Source organism: Onychomys torridus, chromosome 16 (assembly GCF_903995425.1).
Source record: "Onychomys torridus chromosome 16, mOncTor1.1, whole genome shotgun sequence".
In the NCBI taxonomy this organism is placed as follows: Eukaryota; Metazoa; Chordata; class Mammalia; order Rodentia; family Cricetidae; genus Onychomys; species Onychomys torridus.
In genome coordinates, this window is record NC_050458.1 from 51,908,065 (window position 1) to 51,926,491 (window position 18,427).

The window sequence follows — 18,427 nt, forward strand, 5'->3', positions numbered from 1 at the left end:
TCGTGCATGTGCCTTGTGTCTTGTATGCATGTTTGTGCATGTGTAGGATTGTGTGCTGTGAGGTGTGTGCATGATCTCTTGTGCACAAGCATGGATCCATGGGGGTGATCACACTTCTGCCAGGTTCCTCTTTCAACACTTCTCTTGCAGGATGCTAAGGTATTCTGATTTGAAGAGAGCTCTTTTATGTTCAGAATTAATGCCCCTGCATGAAAATGCTAAGGAGTTAGAGACCATGCTGTGCTTCGTGGGCCTGGGGGAAAGCCTGTCAGACCTCCCCTCTCAGCAGTCAGGAAGGCTGGCTTCCTCCTTGGAGTACAGTCATTGGCAGCGGGCCCAGAGGATGGGTCCCCAGGCCTTCCCACCTGTGCCTTCGGCCCACATGCCCAGCCTCCATGGTTGGCAACATCTTTGAATAAATAGCAGATGAACTGATTGGATTATCAGACTGATTTTATTCTCTGCTCTAATGAAGAGCCCCTATTATGCAAATGCTTATGATTGTGACAGCAAGTGTTTTAATTACAAATTCATTCCCCAAGCCCAAAATAAACTTTTGCCATGCTGGGGAGGGGGATGGTGAGGAGGGGGGGCTGCCATAACAGAAGGAAGATAGCTAGACTCATTTCAGAAAGAATGCATCCCAGGAAAAGAAAATAATTAAGCTTCTTAGAATCAACCTGCAGCCGTTCATCTTTATCTTTTCTGACTCAGTGGAAGTTGGATGGACAAATTGGCTGTATTCATTCTTGTTCTATCAAAAAAAGTTTAAAAAGTGAAAAACAACAACAACAACAACAACAACAAAACATACAGCCTTGATATCAGTAGAGGACCATGTGCATTCAGAGTTTGTGGAGAAAGCAAGACCCAAGTTCCGGTTGTCCCTTCCCTTCTCTGCTCTGCCCTCTACCAGACATAGCTGGAATGTGTGGGTTGGCAGCCATACTACTACTTTTTGCAGGAGCTAGGAGGGTGACCCAGATATTCTGCTTGCCTGTGAGGGGAGAGGAAGACACAGTTGAGCCTGCTTATTATTTTCTAAGTCCTCTTTAGAGGGCCAGCCAAAAGATGGAGCCAGAGGCTATACAGGGATGCCGTTCAGTGGTCTCAGGACTGGGAAGGGGTGTCCTCAATTCCATGTCACTCTGCAATGGCTATGGTCCTTTCTCATTGTGCCCTTTGAGCAACATGACCTTGGACTTGACCCTTGGTGGTCCAGGAAGGCCTCTTTCCCTTTCTGGTAACTTTACACTGATTCTTTTGGGAACAGCGAGGCTTCATACTCAGGCTCTAGAGTCAGAAGAAAGATTAGTCTTAAGTGTCCTGACAGAGTTCCCTTCTAACAGAAGTGGCACATGTCACCTACAGACTCCAGCTGGTCACATGCTTTTTCAAAACACAGCATTAGACAAACTTACTCTTCCCAGAGCTACCACATCTGAGCCCTTGGTGCTGTTAAGTGGCTATTGTTCAACCTAGACACCTTAGCCTAGGAATAGTGAGCAGGTGTTTTGCAGGCTCACCTACTTCCCAGGAGTCATACTGGGCCTGGAGCTCATAGGACAAAGCCGAGTCCCTCTATCGCAATACTCTGTGGCCAGCGCATGTGTCTTGAGCAGCAGATAAGGTTATATCTTCCTACTGCCAACTCTATGCTTTCTGAGATGCCAACTGTACTCAGTGAGTCCCACACCCAGCTCTGTCTACTTTATTGTCTTTGCATGGAGTGACCTCATTCAGATTCATTGTGATTTTTTGATGCTTTTACCAGCATATATTAATTATACACAGCAGTGAGTCTCATTATGGCATGTTCATACATGTGTATAATGTATGTTGATCATATTCTCCCTTGTCCCCCACCCTTGTCCCCTCCCACTCCTACTCATCCCCTTTCTCTTCCTGACTAGTCTCTTGTCATTATTTGTGTATCTTTCTTTTAGTCACAAAGTGTGTTTCACTAGAATTTCTTACGGGAACAAGAGTGCAGGGTTATTTACAGGCATGCAATCATTTCACCTGTGGTGTGGCTATTGGTGAAACTGCACATAAAAAACTGGATGAATGTGGTCAAAATACCCGGTACACATATCTGAGTCCAGCACCTCTGTGGTATGACTGTGGCTGCCTCTAGGACATCACCTGGCCTTTGGCAGCTGTGGCTCGCAGCTAGCCCTGCTGGTCTGAGCTCTCCTGGGTTTTTGTTTGTTTGTTTCATTAGGTTGGTACAGTTTTTCAGAAGGATGAGACAGAGTTGATTTTTTTTTTCAAACATATACACACTCCATCCCTGCTTTGACAAATGAATAGTAGCTAGCTTGACCCACAGTGTTTGGGTAAGTAGTTTCCATCATAGTGTATGGGGGATGTTGGTAGAGGTGATGCCTGGGCCCCAGTAGGGAAATGGCCCTAGTGAGGGACACTACACCTCTTGTTGCAGAGGGAAGACACCAAGGCAGTTTTAGTGGGAACTGAGCACTCTTTAAAGATACCAGAACTCTCTAGGACTCTAGAAACACTCATTGCAACCACAACACCTCAACATTAGTCTGAATTTCCATGTGTGTTGGACCATTGTAGACCAACAATGTCTCCTTGTCTGCAACATTGGAATAGCTCTGCCTTGTAGTGCCACATGCCTACAGTCATTCCTCCATCAAGCTTGCTGACATCCAAGGGGTCCTTGTGATGTTCAGATTTAGCATATGTCATGCTGCAGGACAATTTCCTTGCTAGTTGGGACAAGGAAATCTGTGATACAATGGTCCGACTTCAGGAGCTATCCACCCAACCTCAGCTGGAGAGACCAGAGATGAGGCACTCCATAGACAGCCTAAGAGCCACAACCTCATTAACTTGGAACTGGACCCTTTGCCAACTCATCCCCAGCTGTGACTCCAGCCCTGGGCCACATCTAGACCGAATTGGTACCCTACCTGCTGACCCATGGGAACTGTGAGATAATCAGTGAAACAGATGCACATCTTAAGGATATTATCACAGCATCATACAAAGCCCAGTGATGCTGACACAGGCCAGGACTGGGCAGCACACAAGAACAGGCCTCCCCTGGTCCAGTATGAGTATGTCATGCACTATTGACAACACCATTTGTGCATACGGTTGGCCCTGTGCTACAAGCCTCTATCCTGCTCCGAAAGTGTCCCTTTCTCTCTGACAGCAACTGCTTCATCACAAACCCCTGAAGAAATCTGCATACCCATCTCTGCAGCTACTGTTAGATGCTTGGGGTCTCTCAGAAGCAATGCCCTGCATCCTCAGAGCCCCCCATAGCAAGAATCTTATAAGTTCTTATTAATAAAATCAAACCTGAGGCCAGTTATTGGGGTGAATGCTAGAATATCAGAGAGACAGAACAAGCCACAGCTTCCTCAGCTTGGCAGTTCCTCAGCTGATCATGCTTCCTCTGACTTGAAGTTTCTGAGTCCTCATCCAGAATGAATTTCAGCTGAACTGTGCTGCTCCAAAGCCTAAAGCTTAACCAGCCAAATACTTCTAGTTTCTGGCCCTCATGTCTTATATATCTTTCTGCTTTCTGCCATGACTCCCTGGGATTAAAGGCCCGCTTTCTGGGATTAAAGGCATGTGTCACCATGCCTGGCTGTTTCCAATGTGGCCTTGAACTCACAGAGATCCAGAGGGATTTCTATCTCTGAAATGCTAGGATTACAGGCGTGAGTGCCACCATTTTCTAGCCTCTGTATCTAGTGGCTGTCTGTCCTCTGACCCCAGATAAATTTATCAGGGTACATAATATTTTGGGGAACACAATACCACTACATTTCTCCCTGCATCCAACTCCTTGCTTCCACCCCGGCCTGGTTTTGCTGCAGCATAAACTCTCCTGCACACATCCATGCCTCGAAAGTGATGATGATTGGAAGATTCATTTTGCAAAATTTCCTGAAAGATAATTACTCAATTTTCATCCATTTAGACTTCATAGCTTTCACACGTTTCAATATTATCTGGCTAACATTTTTCTTTCCGTGATTGGACAGAGGAAGAAGGGGTCAAATATGTGTCTTCGAGCATTTTCCCAGAACTCCAGAAAATCCATATACTGTTGAGTCTGTGAATGAAGGGACACAGCTGACATTACGTACCTGAAGCCTAGAGGGGTCGGGTCAGCACTCTCAGACTTGGATGGAGATAGTCCAGACAGTGTTTGAAGATCACAGCTGCCGATCACAGTGATGCACGGTGGTCTTATTATCTTCATCATCATTACCTTGGACAGTAGTCATTGGTCATTTCCTATGAGGCAGGCTTTCTACAAGAGTAGATAGATCAGAGGATTGATTTTTTTTTTTAAATCCCCATAACAATTTGGCACAGTTCTGTAAATACACGCTTTATAGACTTCCTGAAACTGCCTGGCTGGGTGCTGGCCCTGCACGGATTTATTGCTTGCCACTGACCCAATGGTGTGTAATGGGAAACCTCTCACTGCCCGCCATTGGGCTGGCTCAGCTCAGAGGCCCACCTGTGCCCATGGTGATCCAGCCCATTGCCATTTGTCCTCAACTCCAAACAGTCCCCAGACTTATTGATCTCGGGACCAAATGTCAAATACCCTACTTTCCACAACAAATGTCTCTCTTGAAAGTTCTGTGTAAATTGAATTTTTATAAATCAAATTGCAGTTGTGGAGCCAGGAAAGAGAAGTACTGTTTATGGGAAGCTTGCTGTGTCCCTTCACAAGCAAGGAAAACCACACCATGGGAAAGCCTTTCCTACTAACTGTTTTGCAAGCTTTGGAACACTGTTTTTATTTTTATGATATCAAGGTGGTGTGTGTGTGTGTGTATGTGTGTGTGTGTGTGTGTGTGTGTGTGTGTGTGTGTGTGTGTGTGTGTGTGTGTGTGTGAAAGCCAGGGTTGATATAAAGTATCTCCCACTATTGCTGTAACACTATCTTCTGAGCCTTGGGAATCCCACTGTCTCCACCTCCTCAATGCTGGAGTCATAAGTATGGGTAACTGAACTATGCTTGGCTTTTCCCCATGGGTGCTAGGGTTCATACTCAGGTCTTTCAGGACAGGCACCTTACTAACCGAGCCATCTCGCCAGCCCCACTGTTTTCTTTTCCTAGGTTATGCCAGGAGACACTTGGTGTCTCAAATGGCTCTAAGTCACTGGTGGCCTCAACCAACCAATGGATAAATTAATAAAAAAATACTTGGAAACTCTTCCATCTTGGAATCTCTGCTGGGGGTGGGGGGACACTGCAACTCAGAAACATGGTTGATCTCGATTTGCCTTCAATCCTCTTTGGTCTGACACCCTTCAGGCTCATTTCCACATAGATTCCTCACATTTCTGCTGGTGAAAATGAGCAAAATCTCGTGTTTTTTTTTTCCCCACACCATATGCTCTGCTCTCTCCTCTCAGGCCAGACTTTAAACTTGTCCCTCTGCAGGATGGAGGCAAAGATTCTCCCATAGGCAGTGGAACGACAGGGCTCGTGATGGCGAGACTGACATCATTTTGCACGTCAACTGACTTAAGGGAGCACACTGCAATGTTGCCAAACATGGACAGGTTAGCTGAACTTCTCAGAGTTTGAATGACTTCTGCTGGCGACGGATCTGCAGAGAAGATTGGGAGTTCAACAACCCCAACTTTCTGCACATACATGTATGTGCTGCTCTTGCAGAGGACCCAGGTTCAGCTCCCAGGATCCACATCAGGCAGCTCAAAACCATCTGTAACTCCATTTCCAGGGGCTCTCCGGCCCTCTTCTGGCCTCTGTGGGAAACTGTGCACCTATCCTGTATGTACTTTCACATGAGCACACATTAAAGTACACTTCAATAAAAATCTATTAACTCTAAGGAAAGGCTTCCAGCGTTACTTCCAGATGCAGCCTGTTCAAGTCTCAGCACTCAGCATTTCCCCAGGCAGCTGTCTAACTCTTACAGAAGATAGTCAGTAGCTGTGTGGACTGAAATCTGAAACCTGGGCAGATACACCTTGGCTCTGCCTACCCAGAATCCTCCTGCCATCGAAGGAAAGAACACAACATTGAAGCAGCTCTGAAATCCCCTTGTCTCTTGGATTACGATTCGAACCGAACTTCAACAGTCTCAAGTTGTGTGCCTTCACTACCCATAACTCTCCAAACATGCAGTCATATAGTAATTACACCACCATATACTACACCATGGTGATCAGGTGACACAGCCATTTGGTCCCTTGTAGCACTTGATGACCCCCCACCCCCGCAACCCACCCCCACTTCTGCACTGCTGTCAGCCTAGCGCATTTGGGCTCAATGCCACATTAAAGGCAAAGGATATGACCAAATCAAGCCCAGAATCCCATCTTGAGGATCAGTTTTCTGGGCTGCAACTTTTCACTTTTCGGTGCTACCTGCTCTAATAGCCAGGTTTGACTGAAGAAAGAAATTATACAAGTTTCAACAGATAGACTATAACACAGGGACTTGGCTACATGAGAACTTCAGGGCTGAAGGAGCGAGAAGAAAAGATAGGTTAAAGATGGGGGAGGAAAAGAAGGGGTGGTTTTTCTGGTCCCAGGAGCATTGAAGAGGGCTGCCAGGAGCATGACCTGACCCTCAAGAATGGAGCAAGTCCCCATTGCCACCGCTGCCTGCCGATGAGACAGTGCTTCCTCAGGCTCCGGCTCCATCTGCCAGCCTGGCTCCTGGGAGTCTCTGTGCAGAGCTTGTTTGGATGTCGATGACAAGAGAACAACAGACAATAGCAGCACAAGTGGGTGATTTGCTGGGAACACAGAACTTGCTCTCCGAAGAGAAGAAAGACAAGTACTCAGAGAATGGGGCCTTTCAGGGGCTGAGAGATGAGGATGGGGGAGGGGAGTCCTAGGCCCCTTTTGAGAAGGATACTGAGACAGGCACAGGAGAGGCTTTTGAAGGCATTGCTCAGCAAATGCACATCTCCTTCTGCGATGCCCTGGGGGAGAGATGGCATCCAGGTTGGAGCCGGATTGAGGCTGTCATTCTTTTTGCTTTTGGTCTGCAGGTGTGGAGAGATCTCCTCTACCCACCGTTCACAGCTTGCTCATTACTGCACTCAGCTCTGCAAGCTGGGGCCACCACCATCCCCTCCCCCGCCTCAATTACCTTCTGTTCCATGAGGGAGCCTCACAGTCATCCTTGGCGGCTTCTCTCCACATGTGCATCAATGTGTTCAACATGTGCGGTTAGAGTGATGTGAATGTCTGAGAAACAGGCAACCCTTGTGCACAAACACAAATGTATCGAAATGGGTGTGGAACAGTGCTATAGATCTTATTTGATTTCTCATATGTTACACAAAGATCCACATATTTAATTTTGTTGTTGTTGATGCTGCTCTGTAGCTCATAAGCACGGTCTGACAACTGAGTAGAAGGTCCTGTGCCACCTTCCGTGGCTAGTTTATCTAAGCTCCAGCCACAGACTCTCAGATGCCCGAAGTCCCCAATTACGGTCAAACACCCAAATTCAGTTGTCAAGGCTCAGGTCTGCATCCCAGAGCGAAGGGAACTGATTCTTAATTCCTTTTGTTTCCATGCCGTAGAGTTTACCTTATAAAGAACACAGGCCCTCACATCGCCGCAGTCTAATTCCAGGAGATTTTCATCAGCCCATAAAGAAACCCCGCCTCATTAGCAGTCACTTCCCATCCCTGCAGCCACGGCAAGCCATTGACCTACTTTCTCTATGGATTTGCCAGTATTTCTTTCCTTTAAAAATGGTGTTTATTAAGTTATTGGCCAGTAGATGAGAAAAGTTCAATCAATTATATGCCTCAGTCCATAAAACATGACCCACGGCCTGCCTGCCCGCCCTCTCTCCTTTCTGCTCTCCCCCCTTCCCATCCCTCCTTCTTTCATTAATTTTATCTTCTTTCCATTTTGCTCTTTCTTTCCTCCCTCCCTCCCCCTCTCCCTCCCTCTCTTTCTTTCTTCCTTCTTTCCAAGATCATCATCATCTTTTCTGCCACTAGTCCTGATGCCCTGGCTAACTGGCATTAACCACAGTGATAACACAGGTAAAGTGCCCTTCTGTGTGGGTTTGGTCTGTGTGCATAAGTGTGTGCCGAGTCTTCTTCCTTTCTCAGTGCTCTAACTTTGCTATTCAGAGCATAGATACAGTTTTGTTTAGGAGTTGAAACATTTCCTACTGAAAGAAAGCAAATCCCTGAAGAACGGGCCGTGGCAAGCACAGGGCAGGAGCTGTTTTGGGGCCCAGCATTTCTCTTCAGACCTGACAGTGGAAGCAGCCAGAGGTACTCCTGGTCATGGAAGCTTCCTCAGAAAACAACCTTGAGATCAATAAAGACCTGAAGCACCGGGAATTGGAAAACATCAGACATTTAAATCTGTAAGCTTGCAGTATCACTGAACAAATCTCATCGACCAGCTGTGGAGGACGGCAGGCAAGGGATGTATTTAACCTGAAACCCGTATCAGGAAGCTATCTATGTTCTTGTCTTCCTGTATCTGAATTTACCTCAAGGCAACAAGCTGCCATGAGCAGGAGGTTCTCCTTATAAAATGAGAAATTACAAAATCAGAATATCATATTGCTTCAGGTCTCATTGTCAATGGTTGTAAGACAATAAATACTAATAACTATTGACATAAAATTAGGGTCATGCAGATATGGTACAATTTACTGTAGAGATGCAATATGGTACCCAAGAAATGCCTCCACCCTGACAGAGCAAAGCAAAAACAAAATTTAATCACATTTCTGGAGCCTCCAGTTTTCAGGTATTGCACAGGGCATGTGAATAACCCAAATCATACCATGGCAATGCAGTCAATGAAATCCAGGCACCCAGAGATCCTAGCGCTTGAGGAGGCTGTGCAGGGGAGAAAAGGCATCAATGGTCTCACCCAGTCAAGAACCCTGTGATTTAAAATACCAGCTTGCCAGGTGTGATGTACCTGCTGGTGCAATAGCAGCTCAACTGTTAAAGTGACACGTGACATTCTCTGGTTTTGAGGCCCATTCCGCAAGAGAGAATTCATGCTTGGTACTTTCAATCCTGTTAAAAGCCCTTGGCTGGGGAAATAGAACAATTCATGTCACCACCATCATTCCCTAAGGCTCAGGGGACATTGGGGAAGAGGGAGAGGAAAGGGTGTAAAAGGGTCAACAGAGAGAGGGCTGTGAAAAGCTGTCTTCAGACATGGTATAGTCAATGCAATTGTGATCTCACAGCATTTGTGGCTGCCTACAGTGAACCTGTACAAGGCTGGACTTATAAATAACCAGTTATAAATCGAAGAGAGGCCTACCCTTCCCTGTGGACTGCTGATGGATTCTGGGAGACAGGGCATGCACTCTCTTCTGTTGTGTGTATACCTACATGCTGAAGAACCCACCAGGCTCTCTGACACATTGTCAACCCTGGCTGTTACACGGTTGCCCTAGCTAACCTCAGTGGGTCACAATGAATGTGGAAAATTGGCTTGTGTAGTGAATGGGTGACTCAGATCTGCAGGAATAGGGTCCTGAATGGTGAGATTTCCAGAGAGAGAACCAAGAATGAGGAAAAAAAAAGAAGGGGAGAAATGGAGGCAAAAGCAATAGCTGGGAACAGGAGGTCTTGTGTAAGCTGATGACGTGTGCGAAGCCAGCTTATATGAACTGTTTGGGAGGCATCCAGGCTGTGGGACCTGGACCTGTCATTAGTGCATGAGCTGGCTGTTTGGAACCTGGGGCTTACAAAGGGACACTTTGCTCAGCCTGGAAGGAGGGGCCTGGACCTGCCTGTACTGAATCCACCAGGTTTAAATGAATCCTCAGGGGAGTCTTGGCCCTGGAGGAGATGGGAATGGAGAGGAGGGGATGGGGGTAAGGTGGGGGTGAGGGCGGGAGAGGGGAGGACAGGGGAACCCATGGCTGATGTGTAAAATTAAAACACAAATATAATAATAATAATAATAATAATAATAATAATAATAATAATAATAAAAGAATTATAGCACTTTATATAATACCTGTAGGGGGAAAATGGCCAAGGGGAGCAGAGAGCAGAATCAGACAATGTTGGTAAAGAAAGCACAGGATCCTTCAGACACAGCTGCCTTAGGACTGATATCCACAGCCGGGGGGTGGGGGGAAGATGGGTCCCCAAAAGTCTCAGCTTTGACTGCTTCAAGGCAATGACTGCAGCCCCAGACCAGCTTTGTCAAGTCTGCTCCCAGATGAGGACACAGAATTGACGTTCCCTTGTCATTTTATCAGGGCCTCAGAGAAAATCTCCTGTTGGTCTGGTTCTCAGCAAAAAGATAATAATTAGTGTGAGGGAGATAAGGGAGGATTGAGGGTGGCAATAAGAAGAATGCAGTGTGTGTGTGTGTGTGTGTGTGTGTAACTGCAAAACATATATGAATTTTGTTTTTAAATCCAGGCCTTGGGAAATGTAGGGAAAAGTGTCTTAGAGTGAGTCTCTAACAAAATCTCTAAGAAGAAGAATGAAGTTATGAGACGGAGCAACTAAAGGACCAACAGACACACAGACCAACCCCCAGCTAGGCACAGCTGCCTGTGTAAGTGCCCGTGGTCTTGAGCACACAGGCACGAAGATATAAGTTGCTAGAAAGCACTTACGAATGCTCAGAAAATGCAGACACCCACAGCGTATTTGATGATAGTAAAAACTGGTGGTTGAAATTCTCAGAATGGAGCTAGAATATTATGAATTAATCCACCGGGGACTCTATTCAAAGAAAGAATTTATGTTTCTGAATTATGTCCTTAAAGATGAAATCATATTCTCTTTAGGATTTTGCTTCAAAAATAACCACACAGGATGGGGTAGGTGGGTGGAGGCATAGCAAAAACAGGCCTGGCTGCTGATCTAGCTCGTGAATGCCAAAGGAGCGCAGGGAGTTCACGGTCCAATTCTCCTATTTTTACATATGTTTGAACTTTCCAATCATTAAAACTAAAAGCAAAAAGAATACTTTTGGGAAGACCTTGGTCTCCACACACCCCGCCTCTTCCTTGTTCTGTGAAGTGGGCCCTTACTTAACTTCTCAGACCCTCTGTTTCTTCATTTGTGAAGGAGAGATATGGCTGTTAATCATATTGGAGAACATTTAATTTAGCATATAAATCATGGGTTACAGAGACAGCTGTTACTCTACAGATATCCAGCTCAGTGTGCAGGACTTCCACAGAGAACTTCATAAAATGGCCTTAGTCCGTTAAGCAAAGCAGTTGTAATCAGAAAAGTCCCCTAGCCTGTCCCCACACATAAGAGGGCTTCAGAGGACAAACCAAGGATGGAGGCTGCTGGGTCACAGGGCATTTGTAAACATAACTTTCCCAGTGACTACCACACTGACAGCCTTTGTGCCTGGGCCTCTGTGTAATATCTTCCCATCTGTTGCAGTGGGAGTCTTATTTTTATATAACTTTTTCTTCTGTCTAAGTTTGCTTTCTATTAAGATAAACTCCATGGCAAAAAGCAACCTGGTTTAGAAAAGGTTTATTTCACCTTACAGTTTACAGTTCACCGTGAAAGGAAGCCAGGGCCAGAGCTCAAGGCAGGAACTGAAGCAGAGGCCATGGAGGAGTGCTGCTTACTGACTTGCTCCCATAGTTTGCTTAGCTTGCTTTCTTATAGCACCCAGGATTACCTATACAGGGGTGGCATTATTCAGGGTGGACTGGGCCCTCCACATCAACCATTAATGGAGACAATGTCCCACAGGCTTGCCTACAGGTCAATCTGATGGAAACACTTTCTCAGTTGAGGTTCTTTCTTCCTGGAAGACCCCAGCTTGTGCCAAGTTGACAACAGTTCCCACAGTATTGTTCACAGATATCTCGCGCATTCCTCTTGCCTGTCCTCAAATAGCCTGTCACTGGCTATACCAGCGTTTCTGCTCATTTTCCCCTGGGGAAGCCCAAAGGCCCTGGCACAAGCATTTTGCATACTTAGACCGGTATTTTACTGTCAGGCCTCCATCTCAACCAAGTCTTTTGTTCCCCCTCTGGATCCTCAGTCTGAAAGAGAAAGATTCTTTTCTGAAAGAGAACCTAATTTGGGGCCCTCTCACCCTATCGCTTTTACCTTGACACCTGTGCTTTCCAAGACTTGGTTGAAAAGTCTGACTCCTCCTGAATATCACATAGTCACACTGTATATTATACATATTATATTAAATAGATCCGAAGAATCGGCTTGCTGTTTACTTGTGAGCTTCATACAGGAGAAAGATTCAAATGTATCTCTTTAAAATGTTGTTCTTCATTCTTGAGAATTCTGTACTGGTCCACAATGAAAACATGACCGTACCTACCCACCATTTACTCTCTTCAACTGTCCCTGCTTCTCTCTACAATGGGCTGGGCCCTCCTACATCAGTTAAGAGTAAAGACAGGCCCCCACAGACATACACACAGGACAATCTGATCTGAGCAATAACTCAACCTAAAGTGTCTTCTCAGGTGACTCTAGGCTGAGTCAAGCTGACACTTAAAGCTAACTAGAACACATACTTATCAAATACTTTCCTGCTATGGTGAAGGGTCTGTCCTTTGCATGTTTCTAAGTTAGTTTACTGTTATTATTGTTGTTGTTTTTATTATTACATTTTTATTTTTTGAGAATTTCACATAATATATTTTGATCATATTCTTTCCTGTCCCCCAAACTCCTGTTAGATTCCCCCCATTCCTACCTATCCAACTTTGTTACTTCTCTCTCAAAAACTAACTAAATAAAAATAAAACAAAAGGAGCACATAGAAAAAAAAAAACCAAAACATGAGGGCACTTTGTGTTGCACAACAGCTCCTAAGCATGAGGCCTGCTCTGGAGTGTGGTTGATGTACCCCATCACTCCACCAAAGAAAACTGACTTCCCCTCTCCAGCAGTTGTCGATTGCAAAGAGCTGCTTGGATAGGATGGGGTTTCGTGTATCTACTTCCGCTTCTCCATGCCAGGATTTTGTCTGGTTTGATCCTGTACAGGTCTTGTGCGTGCTGTCAGTCTCTGTGACTTCATATGTGCATAGCCTCGTGTCTGGAAGACTGATCCCATGGAGCCATCCACAGCTCTGGCTCTTACAGTGTGTCCACCTTCTCTTCGTCATAGATTTTAAGGGGGGAGTGGGGCTTTATGAAGACACCCTTTTAAAGGCTGAGTGCTCCAAAATCACTTGCTCTCTACACAGTGTCCAGTTGTAGGTCTTTGAGTTTAATTCCTATTTGCTGTAGGAAGCTTCTCTGTGGTTGAACAGTGTTTTGTTGGTATATTAATATGCCATTAGGAGTCTTTTTATCATCCTTTAGCAGAGTAATAATAGTAGGTTTTCTCCTCAATCTATGATCTACCTTGTCTCAAATTCTCGGCCACTTTAGTGGTGTTGGGTTTGGGTTCCATCTCATGGAGTGGGCTTTAAATCCCTGAAAAGCCATTGGTGATGCCCATAAAATGTGTGTTACTATTACACTGGTATTCATGCAGGCGGTCCCTGTTGTAGCTCTCAGTGTTCATTGCCGGGTTAGACTGATGATTATTTTCCTCCTGTAGTAACGTGTATAGTACCTTTCAGCACTGTGAATGCTGGGTCAGTGTGGGGGAAGCTTCCACTTGAACACCAGCTCAATTTATTATTATTACTGAGTTGTAAATCTTTTTTTTTTAACCTATTAAGATTCAGGTCCTCAGCCGGGCAGTGGTGGTGCATGCCTTTAATCTCAGCACTCAGGAGGAAGAGGAGGCAGGTGGATCTCTGTGAGTTCAAGGCCAGCCTGGTCTCCATAGCGAGTTCCAGGAAAAGCACAAGGCTACACAGAGAAACCCTGTCTCGAAAAAAACCAAAGAAAAAAAAAGAAAAAGAAAAAGATTCAGGTCTTCAATTACAAGTCCATGTGTCCAACAGTCTTACTTTTGTGTCTTGTGAAAAGATATCTCAATGCACAAAAATGTTCTCCATGTTTTTTAATATGTTCTTCACAGACTTAATTTATTCTTTTTAACAGTTGTTTCATCTATTCTTTGTCATTTGAATTTCCATAAACTTCAGGGCAGTGGTTCTCAACCTTCCTAATGCTGTGAGCCTGCTCCTCATGTTGTGGTGACCCCCAACCTTAACATTATTTTGGTGATACTTCTTAACTGTAAGTTTGTTACTGTTATAGATCATAATGTAAATATCTGGCATACAATCCCAAAGGGACTGCCATGTTGACAACCACTGTTTTAGAGTCACTGTGTTCCTTGCTTCTGTGTGTGTGTGGTGTTGGGGTTTGATTCCAGAGCTTGGCACATCTAAATAAGTACTCTGCCACAAAGACCATCATTTTCTTGCTTTCTAAAAGAAAAAAAAAAAAAAGTTCCAATTTTGTAGCACTCTCCTGAACGTATAAATTTACTAAGAGATAATGCACATCTTAGTTTCGAACTGTAGGCTTTATTATTATTCATGTGAAGCAAGGCCAACAGATCAGTAGCTGAGCGCCATTGAGTGAACAAAGCACTCTGTGCATTTACCCCACAGGGAGGGGAAACATCAATAGGAGGGACTTGAGCAGGAACCTCGGCTTATGGTAAAGGCAGTACAAACCAGGCAATCAGGAAGAGTTTCTCCAGTTGTCTGGTCCCCAGCCTAGGATGCTTAAGACAGAAGAACCTTGCTTCAAAGGGTAAAAGCGGTGGGTAGAGGTGACTGTGGCATGGGCTCTGAGGCAGCCTTTCATGTAAATGGGACCCTTGGGGGAGGCTGCTTCCTCTAAGATTGCCTGGGAAGGCCCTTCTCTCCCCAGTCAATGAGACCCAGCACCCAGAATGTTAAAAATATAGAAAATAAAGTGCCAGCACAAATTTTTAAAAATGGTAACTATTTCAGACTATGAATGTAGGATTTCTTCATTTACTCAGGGGTTTAAAAATTTCTTTCTCAGCACTGTAGCTTATGGCATACATGCTAAACACATCTTGTTAGATTTAGCCTTAAAATGTCATTCTGTTTGGTACATATTAGTTACTAGTCTCATTGCCGTGAAAAACTGCATGATAAGAAGCCATTTAAAGGAGGAAAGGGCTGTGTTTTTTGGTTTTGCCCCTTGGCTAACAGTTTAAGGGAATATCATTTCATCAAGGCTGAGAAAGTACTTCTGTTCACATTGTATTTGCAGTCAGGGAGGGAGAATAAACAGGAAGTGGGGCCACAGTCATGAAATGTCAAGGCCACCCCAGTGACCCACTTCTTCCAGGAAGGCTACATGTCTTAAAGGTTTCACAACCTTCCCAAACAGCCACCAGCTAGGGTCCAAATGTGAACACAGGAACCTGTGTAGGTTATCTCTCATTAATACCACAACAGGTACAATTTGAGACAGAGCTTGTAAAAGTCCAGCCTTCAACTTTCATGGCAAGTGTGTAAAATTAAAATAAATGTAACCTCTAAGATTTATTTTAGCCTCCCACATGCTGACTGGCTGAGAGTAATCATTAGTCCGTGTAGCGTTTGTTTCTAATTCAGTCCATGTTTTCTTCTGTCTTTCTGTACACAGTGTGTTTGCAGTATTTGTTTAATAATCCGGATTGCTGAGCCTGTTTTCTTTTGTCTTTTCTGTGTCTCTGCTTTGACTCCCATCCTGCTTTCTGACATGATGTGGTTTCTGCTGGATTATAGGCACTGTTTTTAAGGGTGTTGGCTGTGGACGTTGGAGCGCTTTTGATATCTCACTCCATTACAGCAGGCAGTTAAGCTTTCTAGTATCAGTATAATTTTTTTTATGTTTGATTTTAAGCTTTATTAGGAAATAGATAAACTGTAGCCAATTCTTCCCCATAAATACTGTGTTTTTAAGGAAGTTAAAACCTCAAATGCTGTGTGATGCAATGGGAACACAGGCACTGTGATCATACACACACACACACACACACACACACACACACACACACACACACACACACACACACACTGAATGTCTAGTAACTGTCCAGAAGATGGGCACAGCATTTGGAATTCCTGATTATCTTCTGTTAGGATTTGCTGTTCAAGTTGATGTCCAGAAGTATTTCCAGATGTAGCTCCCCTTCAGATTAGTGACACTCCTGAACATGCTGTGGTCTATGCATTTTGCACTAGTCTATACAGTTAAATGTTTCCACTGAGTTTCATTTTGTATTTCTATTTTGATGACTTTTATTTACATTAGTTCTCATTATGTAAATTGAAATTTTCTAATAAAATAAGGCAAAGGGCCTGAAAAAAATTTAAAAGGCCATTTCATTTCAGTGTTCTTGCTTATAAATCAATAACATGCACCCATCAATTTGATAGCATCCGGGAAAATAACACAGAAAACATGTTTGATTATTTTTTTTAATTTCTGCTTGTGAGATTACAGGTTACTAGGCATTTAAGAAAATAATCTCTGGTTTTGATATATCTCCTCAACTTGACAATGATGATGATAATAATGGTGGTGATGATGATGGTGATGATGGTGGTGACAGTGATGATGATGATGATGTTGATAATGGTGATGATGCTGATAATGGTGATGTTGATGATGGTGATAGTGATGATGATGATGATGGTGATGATGGTGATGATAATGATGATGGTGATGATGATAATGGTGATAGTGCTGATAATGGTTATGATGATGGAGAGAATGATTTGTGATACTGGGGATGAAATTCAGGGTCTTACTTATATGAAGCAAGCCATCTACAATTGAGCTATGTCCCTAGCCTTTTTGTATTTTTGTTATTTTGAAATACAAATATAATTTTGTTGTGTGATATTTTGTTTGTGTTATGACAAACAAAGCTTGCCTAGAGATCTGAGAAGCAGGGCAGCAGCCACTCAAGACTTCTTACCTTTACGAAATTCCAGACTGAATAATGGGGCCCAAGATCCTGTCTCCACCTGCCTTATATTCCTGTCTCCACCTTGCTAGTACTGGGATCAAAGGAGTTCACCACCACCAGAAGCAGCAGCAGCAGCAGCAGCAGCAGCAGCAGCAGCAGCTCTGTTTCTCTTTTAGTTCAATCTCACATAGCTCAGGGTGGTCTTGAACTCCTGATCTTCCTGCTTTCTCCTCCCAAGTGCTGGGATTAAAGATATGTGCCACCACTGCCTGGCCTCTATGGTTAACTACTGGATAGCTCTATCCTCTGATCTCCAGGAAAGCTTTATTTATCAGAACACAAACATCATAGAAAAGAATTTCACTAAATTGTCCAGGGTCACCTTGAATTTATGTTGTAGCTCAGGTAAGAATTATGCATCAGCCTTCTGAGTAGATAGCATTGGCAGGGTCTTGCTCTACTATGATTGTCTTTGAATGATATTTTGGAGGGAGTAAAAGTTAATATTATCAGTGATAAGAAAATCTCTGGTCTTGCTGCAGTGGCTGAAAGGGCAAACAAAGATTACCCCTAGTGCTGATTGGTAGGAAATTTGAGGCTGACACAGAGTTGAGAAAAGAACACAGTATTCAAATGGAATCTATAAGTATATTCATCAATGCCCCAAGTACAGATACCTGAGTGTTTAATAACTACATTTCTGGGAAGATACTCAAGAGGAATGTGTGTTGACAGGCTCTTGAACCATGTACAAGATATTGTGGCAGCACTGTTCCCAATAGCCCCACACAGCTGATGGCTCAGAGGTCCATCAACTGAGAGATGTAAAGAAACCATAACAACACCTTGTGGTGGAATTCAGTTCAGGAAGAGTAGTCAATGCTAAACAGCAAAGTGCAGGGGGCTTCTCCAAAGCACAGAGATGAAAAGAACCATTCCAATATACTAGGGAGCAAAACGGGGGGGTGGGGGGGTGGGTGGGAGACAGAACCAGGAAAATCAGTGTCTGGAGTCATAGGAATGATCACTGTGGTGTTTGGATTTGGATGGAAGAGAAGCTAAGCAGTGTTGAAATCCTGTCTCTGAGCTTGAGTTGTTATCTGAGAGCTTGGCCAGCATATGATTCTGAGCATTATGGGGCTCTGAACATCACAATGTGAATGCCAACAGGTGGAGCAGTGCCTGGGGTGCACCTGATCACCCTCAACAGAATTGCATCTGGGTAGATGATGTTTGTGAGGGTGGCCGAGTCAAGTAGAAGGCCAGATAGCTTTATTCAATCAAGACTTTGATTGGTATTATTTAATGCCAGGGCCTCAGGAAATAGCATAATTAGTAAATCAGCTGCTGTGCAAGCATGGGCACTACAGTTTGGATCTCCATGACACACATAAGGTGGATGCAGTGTAGTAGGTGTGGTAGTGCACATCGGTAATCCCATTCCTACAGCAAGATGAGAAGCAGAGATGAGAGAGTTCCTAGAAGCTCATGGGACACCCAGCCTAGACAACAAGAGACCCTGTCTCAGACAAGATGGAAAGTGACAGCTGAGACCTGAGATAGTTCTGACATCCATA

At 44.4% G+C, this 18,427-nt stretch overlaps 1 long non-coding RNA gene across 1 annotated transcript; it reads right to left on the reverse strand.

Moving 5' to 3' along the window:
• Positions 1-457: 457 nt before the first annotated feature.
• On the reverse strand, positions 458-6,665 carry LOC118596827. Its single transcript, XR_004946755.1, has 3 exons — positions 6,603-6,665; positions 4,131-4,297; positions 458-754 (listed from the first exon to the last, which is right to left on the reverse strand). It is a non-coding gene; the product is annotated as an uncharacterized LOC118596827 (long non-coding RNA).
• Positions 6,666-18,427: the final 11,762 nt, after the last annotated feature.